General features: G+C 33.9%; 1 protein-coding gene across 1 annotated transcript in view; it reads right to left on the bottom strand.

Moving 5' to 3' along the window:
• Positions 1–321: 321 nt before the first annotated feature.
• LOC150100412 (vacuolar protein sorting-associated protein 33B-like) overlaps positions 322–11,536 on the bottom strand; it is a 257,234-nt gene continuing 246,019 nt past the window's right edge. Inside the window, exon 20 of the mRNA XM_090402344.1 lies at positions 322–2,381. The gene's annotated coding sequence lies outside the window, so the exon portion shown is untranslated. The remainder of the gene's footprint in view (positions 2,382–11,536) is intronic.

The following is an 11,536-nucleotide window of genomic DNA, read 5'->3' as shown; positions in this document are numbered from 1 at the left end:
TATTAAACATTTTGCATGTATCTGTCAGATCAGCTGCGAGCTCCGCAGGGTTAAGGGCATGCTAATCAAAACTCTTGCCACGTATATCAAGGGATTGCTGCAATTATTTCGGCACGTTAATCAAATCCCGCGTTAAGCAAGGGATACCTGTATTTGAATAACAGCACTTTCTTGATTTCTTGATTAGCAAACAGTTATTATTTTTTTCTTCCCATGCGAAAGAATAAATGAATACAATATCTCATCAATCTTTCTCAATTTAAAAAGATAATACAACTGAATATAAATTAGTAACACACAAATGAAATACAGAATAAAGAATTCAGAGTTTCAGAACTTTTTATTTCAAACAATCTATTTAAATTGTCATTTAGTTAATACTGTACTTATATAAATGTTTATTTTTTCTTACATAATTATTTTATCAGATGTATATATTACTTTATAACTTAAATGTGTATATTACTTTATCACTCAGATGTATAAATATTCAAAAACAACAATATAGCTACACATAAATATTTACAATTTATATTTTTATGAAATCAATCTTTAGACACATTTTTCAATCACACTGCAACATGTGGTTTTCTAACCACATCTACAAAAGTGATATTTACATAGTTATACAATCTTTATAAAAAATACTTTTCCACTTCCCTTTCTCTCTCAAACTATAGATTTAAGGAATAAATGTGCTCTTGCTAAACATGTCACACTATCAAAGTATTTATTCTTAACATTTTCAAAAACTGAAAGCAAAACTCTAGGATATTCAGTGCCATTAATATTACCACTGGTTTATTTATTTATTTTTATTTCATTTTTGGAAGGGATGGGTCAAGAAAGCATAAACAAAATTCAGAGGGTAATCTAAAACTGTAAACTAAATCAGCAGTTCCCAATCTATGGATAATTAACTCACTTGCAGATTTTTTATTTTTTTCAGAGATCAAAATTGATGTTTGTTTGCTATCTTATAATTCTGATTCATATCTAAAATCAAACCTTATTTAAATAAAAATTTTAAGAAAGCATAAAAGATCTCAACATTCATCATTTAATTTTAACTTTTATTCCTGTCTTGTGGTTATCACATGAAATCTATAATGAATGACTAAAAGATAATGCTAAATGCTTATTGCATTTCAGATAGAGCAAGCAAAGGAGATATTAGTGTTTACAGTTATAAAACAAAGAAATCAAAAGTTGTCAAAATATTAGAGATAAGATATGCTAATAACTGATTAATAAAAAATCTCAAAAGCTATTGGTTGAAATTTAATTAATTCCAACTTTAGATATCCAGACAAAGGATAATATATGTTTTAGAAATTATGGCAAATTTCCTGATAAATAAGGTGCATTTCAATCCTTTTAGGATGGTGCATATGTATTATAATAAATGATAAAAAATAAAATAACTTTAGACCATAAATGGTACTAATGTAGTACAGATTTCCACCTTTTGTGGATGAAGTCACAAAATATTAGCTAATATAAAGTTTATAGAATGTTCACATTAAACAATTTATCAGAAACAAATTTCCAATTATATATTTTTTTGACTTATTGGATGCAAAGTCCTAGCTTGATTCAGACATGAGATCAACAGTGACGTTAATTCAAAAAAAGTGCTTTTATGGGTTTGCAAATGTCAGAGTTAGGATTTTTTGTTTTTTTTTTCATCACTGATTGATCTGATTTACTGATATGGATTAGTCACCAGCTTCTGATGCCTTATCTGGATGATAATATCATCTCACAGCTTTTCAAAGAATCTAGTGAAATCATACACTACTATGGCACTTTAAACAGGAACCTGTGCCTCATCTTGCATGATATCTAGAAGTGTTTTGTCTGTTCATGTAGCATACTAGAACTTTTCTACTTTAGCATTATCTGAAATGCTATGCATAACAATGAGCTGTAAACAACATATACCCTAGATATGTTATTTAATAGTACTGTCATTTTTATAGTCATCGAGTCTACAGAGCTTTCTCATTTGTGTTTTTTCTAGCTAAAATTTTCTGTAGATACTGTCACACATTAGACAGCAAAATGGGTTATCTTTATTCTTATCAGAAAATATGAGTATACACTTATTTACTCACCTATTTATAATGTTCACATCTTAGGAGGATTCAAAACCAATGGTGTATGATTTCTATACTTTTATTTATACATAAGGTTCTCATCAAGTTAGAAAGGTGTGTGAAAAATGTGAAAACAAGAATATCTCTTAATGCTTTGCTTCAGTATACTTGAAATGTAGTTTTATTATTTTTTTTCTTACACGTCTGAATTAATATTTCTTTGAAGATATCAAATTGGAAATTTTCGCAGGAAAAATTAAGTGAGTCCACTTTCAAAAGAAACTAGAAAATATATAAATAAGGAAATTATTTTTTAAGGAAAGAAAAATGGGATTAATAGTCACAATTCAGATTCACACATACAAAATGTAAGAATAAAATAAAATAATCTGTATCTTTAATTTACGACAACTGTATCTCACTAGTAGTGTTAAATTGTGAATGAAGATATTTATAATAATAATACTTCATTCATAATTAACATAATCTACCATATCATAAGCAGGACTTATTTAAATTTATTCTGTTAGTTTCTTACTTATAACATATTATTCATGTAATTCCTTTTAAGTTTTGTTAGTTAATTTATTTATGTGATTTTAAAACATATTATAGATATGAAAAGGCTCTGTACTAAAGTGTCAATTATGTTATTTACTTTATTCCTTTAATAATAATATTAGAAAGTGTAATGTATGTAATTTTAATATATCCAGAAGATTCTTTGTGATATCATTTGATTGGTTGTTGCGAGAAAACACGCAAATTTCTCCTAGCGCGTGTTGGAGCGTGAACTACTATACATGAAGGGAAAAACAAGTTTGATGGGAGCCTAACCAGTGAGAACCAGTTTTTGGCAGGAAAAAGGAAGGAGTGGGTATGAAAGGACCAGGAATCGCTTGGCAATTTAACTTACCCTTTTCTGAGTTGAATTTTTACTAAAACTTCCTAAGAGTGAAATAGTGCTAGAAATAGGTTAATACGTATAAGAAAAAGAAGAAATAGGTGGATCATTTAAACCAGGTGCATAAAGGTTATATTCTCCCGAGTCTACAAATCAGTCGCGGAAACGGAAGATTCTTTTAAGTTTGTGTTATTACAACGTAAAAGTCAGCAAGGACTTTAAAAATGTTGTTCGATCTCCCTATGATGTGATGAAGCTATATCCTGGTAAGATTACCTTTGCTATACTTAGTGAAAAGAAATGATGGCGGCTTGCGTTTCAGTCTTGCGTTTTGATTAGTGTGTTATTTTTGGATTTCCGAATGATATATAGAGGTAAGCATTCTTCGTTTTGTGAAATATAATTGCTATTGCTTCGTGCATTTAGCTAATCGATCGATATTGCTGGAAGTCCTTTGCAGCTGCGATATCCTCTATAGAATTTCTGCTGGCACGTCTCTAGACCTGCAGGATTTCTACTTGCGCTCATATGCAATTCTCCAATCACCACCTACTAGACTTATCAACGAACAGAAAAGTCATGGATAACTTTAATGATCTTCTAGAGCATCTAAATAAAGATCAAGCACTAAAACTATTTAAATAATTACTTAAAAAATTCGATACGGAATGGCCAGGTATCCTAAACCTGTACACACAACCAGACGAACCTGAAGATATTGAGGATGAAGTTGAAGACATCAACAACTCGACCATACACACAAGAAGAACACACAAGTAAAAGATGCAGAATTGAGGATGATCATACGAAAAATGAAACACCCTCAAAAACAGTGCCGGAAAAAAAGGAAAATGTCTCCCCAGTAATTCTCCGTGAAAAAGAAAAATGGACCACAGTTGCACGAAACTGAGAGAACATAACATTGACTACTCCTGGGCCAGAAACACCGATGAAGGAGTAAAATTTCAACCAACAACAGTCACAGACTACAGTATACCACACCTTCGCATTAAGCAGCGAAAGAAATCTCAAGGATGTACTCCGAGGTGTCACTGAAGGCATTACCTCCGAAATCGCGGCAGACCTGACCCAGCAGGGCCTAACACCAATCAAAGTCAGCCAGATGCTCTGATCCGACCGATGCCATTAGTATTAATTGAGATCCAGAACACGCAAAGAAGAATTTACAACATAACCGTGGTCTGTGGACTAAAGATAACAACAGAACCACTCAGGAAAAGGGCATCGACAGGGCAATGCCATCGTTGCCAAAAGTTTGGCCATGCCCAAAAACTATGCAAAGCCGAGTTCAGATGCCTGAAGTGTGGTGAGAAACATCAAACCATTACATGCACAAAACCAAGAACCACACCAGCCAAATGTGCCAACTGTGGAGGTCCCCACCCAGCAAACTACAAAGTAATATGAGTGCTTCTCTGTTGAGTGCATCAATCACATGACCTATGGCCTTACTCCAAAAATGGTCCCATTCAATGAAAACCCACTTGTCAAAAAATTATGGCAAAGATATCTAATATCTTTACCTGTTATAAATTTTGAATGTGTCATTATGAAATTATAATTGAATACACTTTTCTGCACTGTGACGAAGGAACTTCACTGTTTTTTCAAGCACAATGGCAGCATACGATGGTAGACTTGAGTGGAAGTTTCTCGGTTGCATTTCTGAGCATGTCTGGAAGATGGTTCATATAAGGGGGACTGGAAAGTAATAAATTATTTTTAATAGTTCATTCATCACTTTATTAGTGCATTATTATTAATGGTACTATACTTAAAATTAAGGGTCATGAAGCTAATGTTGAACATAACGGTTTTCAAAATTCCAAAAGTTAATTTGAGGTTGGTGCTGGGGCGGCAAAAATTCTAGAGCCAGCCCTGTTTGGCATGAGTCGTAACTGGTGACAAAAAATGGGTGCTATATAAGAATATTAAACTAAAAACACAATGGCTTTCTCAAAATCAAACTCCAATTCCAACACCTAAAGATGGATTTCATCCACAAAAGGTTCTGTTGTGCGTTTAGTGGGATATTCATGGAGTCATTCATTATGAACTCATGGAACAAGGTAAGACTATCACAGCAGCCATCTACTGTGAACAATTAGAGCGACTACATCAAGCATTGTTAATCAAACGTCCTGCACTTGTCAATCGAAAAGGAGTAATTTTGCAGCAAGATTTGCAGCATCTACATTCTAAAAGAATGACTGAAGAAAAAATTAGGCAGTTAGGATGGAAACTTCTACCACATCCTCCATATTCAACGGATATTGCCCCTTATGACTATCACTTATTCAGGTCCTTAGAACACAGCATAAAAAATAAAACCTTCTGTTCACAAGATAATGTACAAAGGAGTTTGATATAATTTTTTGCCTCCAAAGAAAACATTTTTTCAAAAAAGAATTCTAAATTTAGTAGATCGTTGGAATAAGGTTATAATTAACTATGGCAATTATATAATGAATAATGTTAATTTTTTCTTTAATAAAATTTATATTAAAAATATAGTTAAAAAAATTGATTACTTTCTGGTCCCCCTTATATATAATGGGCCCAGTAAAGTGTTTTATTTAGGATTCTCATTGTGATAAGTGATTTCTAACTGTGAATATGATTTTAGTTATTTCTTCAGACACTTTTACATAGAAGACAAAGGTGTTGAGTATAAAGACTTAAGTGTTGAAACTGATGTTTTTAGAAGAATGTTCAGACTTTCATATAGAGAGTTAATTCATTCTAAAGCTATAATTGTAGCAGTTTATTCAGTGGTTTCTGTCATTTTGAAGTGTAAGAACAATTTGACTGTTGTGTTGCTGTCATACAGAGGGCACCTTTATTTTGAGTCGGTCTTACTCCTGTGTGAACTCAAGAAGGAATAAAAGTTCTTCAGGAGACAAGAGACTAAGGTTCCAGGAGTTTTGTCCATATAGGATAATAAATGTTGGTTTACATGATTGAACGAAAGTTGTGCACAGTAATGTTTTTCTTGTTGTAAATTGAAGAATACACTGCCACTTACGTAATAGTTAAGTAGTTGATTTGATGTTGTATATATTTCTGTTATTTGTAGAATAAAGATTTTTTATTTTGGTTAAAAGAGTGTGAAGATGCAATCTCTATGGGGTGCTTAAGGGTCAAAACTGTATAACTGAGAGGAGACCTCCACATAGCCTTTAAACAACGAAGGCTTCTAAAATAATGTCCAATCTTCACCTTCTCGTGGTGCACCCTGTTGGGTATCTACCTTGATACTGAACGAATGAGGATGGGCTGCCAATTTGGCCGACCAAATTGTATTCTTATTGGTTTAAACCAAAATACAAAATGATGGAACAACATGACAAAATTTCATGCCGGCTGGGGCGTCGCCCGGTTAAACAAGATCCACGTTGTTTTCACCAGGAAACCAGGGCAAACAGCGAAAAGTCAGCTACTGGAACAAATCTGAAAACACACCCCAAATCAACATCACCAGAATTAAAGATCGATACTATCAACATAAGAAGCCTGAATGGCAAAGAAATGGAGCTAGCTGAGGAATTAGATAAGTACCAGATCGACATAATTGGGGTGACTGAAACAAAAAAGACAAAAATTGGTGAGATCTTTCTGAGCTATAAATACAAAATGTTATATTCAGGCAATGAAAATCAGGGAAAAGAAGAAGTAGCCATAGTATTCAACACTAAATACAAGGCTAATCTTCTTGAATGGCAAGCAATTTCAAGCAGAGTGATGTGGGCAAATATTAGAATTATGGAACTGGACAGTGAGACTTAATTGTGCCTATGGTCCCACAGAAGATTCTACTAAGGTAGAAGTAGAGGAATTTTTTGAAGCTTCATAGAAAGCAACTGACAGAATGAAAAAAATGAAAAGTTGGTCCTTGTTGGGGGATCTAAGTAGCAGAGTAGGAAATGATTGTCAGACATACAAAAATATTTTGGGAAAATTTGGAGAAAAGAGCAAAGCTAATAATGACAGATACCTGTTAGATTTCTGCTCAGGACATGGACTGGTTATTACTAACACAATGTTCCAACATAAAAATGTGCACAAATTCACATGGAGATAAGAGGCAAGGAATAAGAAAAGTCTTGTTGACTATGTTACTGTTGATAGTGTTGTTTTCTCCCTGGTGCAGGGCACTAGATGTGAGGACTTGAAATTGGAAGTGATTACCACTCAAGTCTTCAGCAGAATAAAATTGAATTTCATATTGAAAATAAAAACATGTACGAAAGTTTTAAAGCGAATAAAAGTTGAGCAGTTCTCAGATGTGAACTGTAGACTAAAATACACAAACATTATCAAAGAAAAAATGAAAGAGTTTGAATACAGGAACCAAACCTTGGAGATTCAGTAGCAAGCCCTGAAGAAAAGATTGATTGATACCACTGGTCCCACTGAGTCTACTAATCACTGTTCTCTTGGCAATTCAGATGTTTTAGATATCACTATCCTACAGAATGTCACATTGCAATACCAGTCACAAACACTGAATGAGCCGTCCTCAGATCATAACCCTATCTTACTGAAATTAGGCAATTAAGAACAATTATCTCCCACTCACTTTTTTATAGCTTGGGAAAGATTTGTCAAAATATTCCCTTAATACATTGGTCCAGTATCCAACATAAAATCAAAGGAAGAAATTGACAAATCAATAGAAAACCTCACTAATCAAATCAACAAAGCACTTGCAGCCCCTGTGAGACACCTGTCTGCAGAGGGGGGGAACCTGCCAGTGATAGTGCTGGCCCTTTTCATTCTTCCTCTTTTTCTTTACTTTACTACCCGTATTCTTTGCTCTACTTCTTCCAACTCCTTTTTTCTATCCGTTTTTCCAGACCACCATCACAGGGATCCAACACTCTGCTGCGCCTGTTGGAAAAAAAACCCAACAGGTATTTGCCATTATTACGTTTGTCATGCAGTGCGACCCGTGGATATCCAGAAAGGGGGAACCTGGTAGTTTCACTACTTTGGCCTATGCTTTGGCAAGACAGGTGATCCTGAATGGCCCAACCAGGATCAATCGGATAGTGGGCTTGCCTGCAAGGACCAACAGTGCTGCAGTAAGTTTCTCACTCCATGGTCTGGGATCAGGATCCTAGGCTTGCTGCAGTGCCAGTAAAGCATTTAATGTAGCCATGTATGGCTCCGTCGTGGGTGGGGAGCTCTAGAGTCGAACCAAAAACTCCTTGAGCATGAATTCTTCATCCTCAAACATTTCAGGTGCCCAAAACAAAGTCCCAATCAATTACTAATACTGTAGATACAGTATTTGGTAACATAAGTAAGAAACAAGAGATATATGATACTAGTATAAATGTACCAATGTTTTTGATCATTCATGCAACAGGTAAAAAGCAAATAGGGGAAAATGTCACCCTTCTTTATTCAAAAAGGTTTAGAAGGACTGGCAGAACCTTCCAAAACTGTTAAAAAATTTCGTTCTGGTGACATCCTTGTGGAAACATTGTGTCAGCAACATTCCGAGAATGTTGCTGACACAACGTGCTTGTTGTTTTTTCTAGTAGTGGGAGCAATTGATGTTGCTCCCACTACTGGGAGCAACATCAATGGGTGGAATACCAATCACAGTAAACCTCATAAAACATTCGATTCCTGTAGAGAAGTGATATCAGAATGGGATCACTTTGTTGTACATCCCTAATCAGTTAAGATGCTTTAAATGTCAGAAATACGGGCATGTCCAAACTGCCTGTTCTACCACCCGTGCCTGATGTGGTAGTAAACAGCATGATAACAAATTTTGACAAAAAAAAACAGCTAAATGTGTCAATTGTCAGGGAAATCATCCAGCTTACTCCCGTGCATGTTAGAAGTGGAAAGATGAAAAAGAAATACAAAAAATGAAAACAGAACAAACTATATCAGGATGCAAAAAGAAAATTTTTTTAAGAAAATGCCAACAACGACTCAAACTCGTATGTCTATTTCACCATCTGATAATTTCATCCTACCTGAACTTTATGAACATGAGTGCTTCTCTGTTGAGCGCATCAGTCACATGACCTATGGCCTTACTCCATAGACAACTCCAAAAATGGTCCCATTCAATGAAAACCCACTTGTCAAAAAATTATGGCAAAGATATCTAATATCTTTACCTGTTATAAATTTTGAATGTGTCATTATGAAATTATAATTGAATACACTTTTCTGACTGTTACGAAGGAACTTTGCTGTTTCAAGCACAATGCTGGAAAGCAGCAATGACAGCATACGATGGTAGACTTGAGTGGAAGTTTCTCAGTTGCATTTCCGAGCATGTCTGGAAGACAGTTCATATAAGGGGGACCGGAAAGTAATAAAGTATTTTTAATAGTTCATTTTTAGCCAATTCTATTTTGTTAAATAACACATAAATTATTAATTTTGATTTTTATTTAAATATTAGAATTACTTTTTTATTTAAAAAATCTTTTTTTTTTTTAATTTTAGATTATTTTTTTAAATATGGCAAACTTTCCCGTGCATGTTAGAAGTTGAAGAGCAGCATTTACGTCATTATATGGTGTTTTTGTTTCACCAAGGAAAGAATGCTATCGAGGCTACCAAAATCATTTGCTCAACTTATGGAGATGTATTGAAGGTTAACAAATGTCAGCGATGGTTTAGGAGATTTGCAGAAAAAAAAATTCATCTCTCTGATCGTCCTCGATCTGGAAGACCTCTTACTCTACATGATGATGCTCTTAAGACTTGTTGAATCAGATCCAAAACAAACTATACAAGAATTAGCAGAGAAACTAAATTCATCATAGTCAACTGTCCAAGAGCACTTACATAAGAGTGACCGAGTTCTTAAACAGGGTGTATGGGCACCAAATGAACTGTCAGACAACAATAAAGCACAGAGACGGATGATTTGCATTTCTTTGTTGACCAGACAACAAAATGACCCCTTTTTTGGCATGAGTCGTAACTGGTGACAAAAAAATGGGTGCTGTATAAGAATATTAAACTAAAAACACAACGGCTTTCTCCAAATCAAACTCCAACACCTAAAGATGGATTTCATCCACAAAATGTTCTGTTGTGCGTTTGGTGGAATATTCATGGAATTATTCATTATGAACTCATGGAACAAGGTAAGACTATCACAGCAGCCATCTACTGTGAACAATTAGAGCGACTACATCAAGCACTGTTAATCAAACGTCCTGCACTTGTCAATCGAAAAGGGGTAATTTTGCAGCAAGATAATGCAAATCTACATTCTAAAAGAATGACTCAAGAAAAAATTAGGCAGTTAGGGTGGGAACTTCTACCACATCCTCCACATTCAGCAGATATTGCTCCTAGTGACTATCACTTATTCAGGTCCTTAGAACACAGCATAAGAAATAAAACCTTCTGTTCGCAAGATGATGTACAAAGGAGTTTGATATAATTTTTTGCCACCAAAAAAAAAACTTTTTTCAAAAAAAGAATTGTAAATTTAGTAGATCGTAGGAATAAGCTTATAATTAACCATGGCGATTATATAATTGAATAATGCTAATTTTTTCTTTAATAAAATTTATATTAAAAATGTAGTTCAGACAATTGATTACTTTCTGGTCCCTCTTATATATAATGGGCCCAGTAAAGTGTTTTATTTAGGATTCTCATTGTGATAAGTGATTTCTAACTGTGAATATGATTTTAGTTATTTCTTCAGACACTTTTACATAGAAGACAAAGGTGTTGAGTATAAAGACTTAAATGTTGAAACTGTGATGTTTTTAAAAGAATGTTCAGACTTTCATATAGAGTTAATTCATTCTAAAGCTATAATTGTAGTAGTTTGTTCAGTGGAGTTTGTTACAATCATATAGAAAGTGAAATTATAGAAGTGTCTTGAATGAAGACAACATTTGTTTTATTCATTGGTTTCTGTGATTTTAAAGTGTAAGAATAATTTGACTGTTGTGTTGCTGTCATACAGAGGGCACCTTTATTTTGAGTCAGTCTTTCTCCTGTGTGAACTCAAGAAGGAATAAAAGTTCTTCAGGAGACAAGAGACTAAGGTTCCAGGAGTTTTGTCCATATAGGATAATAAATGTTGGTTTATTGTTGATGATTAAACATAAGGAATTGTCTGTTGAAGCCTTTTGGATTTCTATAAAAGAAGAATATGTGTCAATATCTAAAAAAGCTTTGAACATTTTACTACAATTTTCAACATCATATTTATGTGAATTAGGATTTTCTACCCTCACCACAATTAAGTGTAAAAAGAGAGGAACTCTTCAATGTATTGACAAGGAAATGAGAGTTTGCCTTTCAAATATATGCCCAAACATTTAAGCAATTGCTAGGACACATCAGGCTCATGTTTCTCATAAACACAAGAATGAATAAACTTAAGGTATGTTTCATTTTATTTTATCGCATTTTTTTTCTGTAATATTTGACTTAATTATTATAACATATTTCTCAGAAATTTGTATATAGTGTGCCTACAATTATTTGTAGGATTTTAAACGCACCT

This window comes from Typopeltis vanoorti, chromosome 13, assembly GCF_054136105.1.
Source record: "Typopeltis vanoorti isolate ZY-2024b chromosome 13, IOZ_Tvanoo_1.0, whole genome shotgun sequence".
Classification (NCBI taxonomy): domain Eukaryota; kingdom Metazoa; phylum Arthropoda; class Arachnida; order Uropygi; family Thelyphonidae; genus Typopeltis; species Typopeltis vanoorti.
The sequence above is the reverse complement of the archived record's forward strand: the minus strand, read 5'-3'. Positions and strand labels throughout refer to the sequence as shown.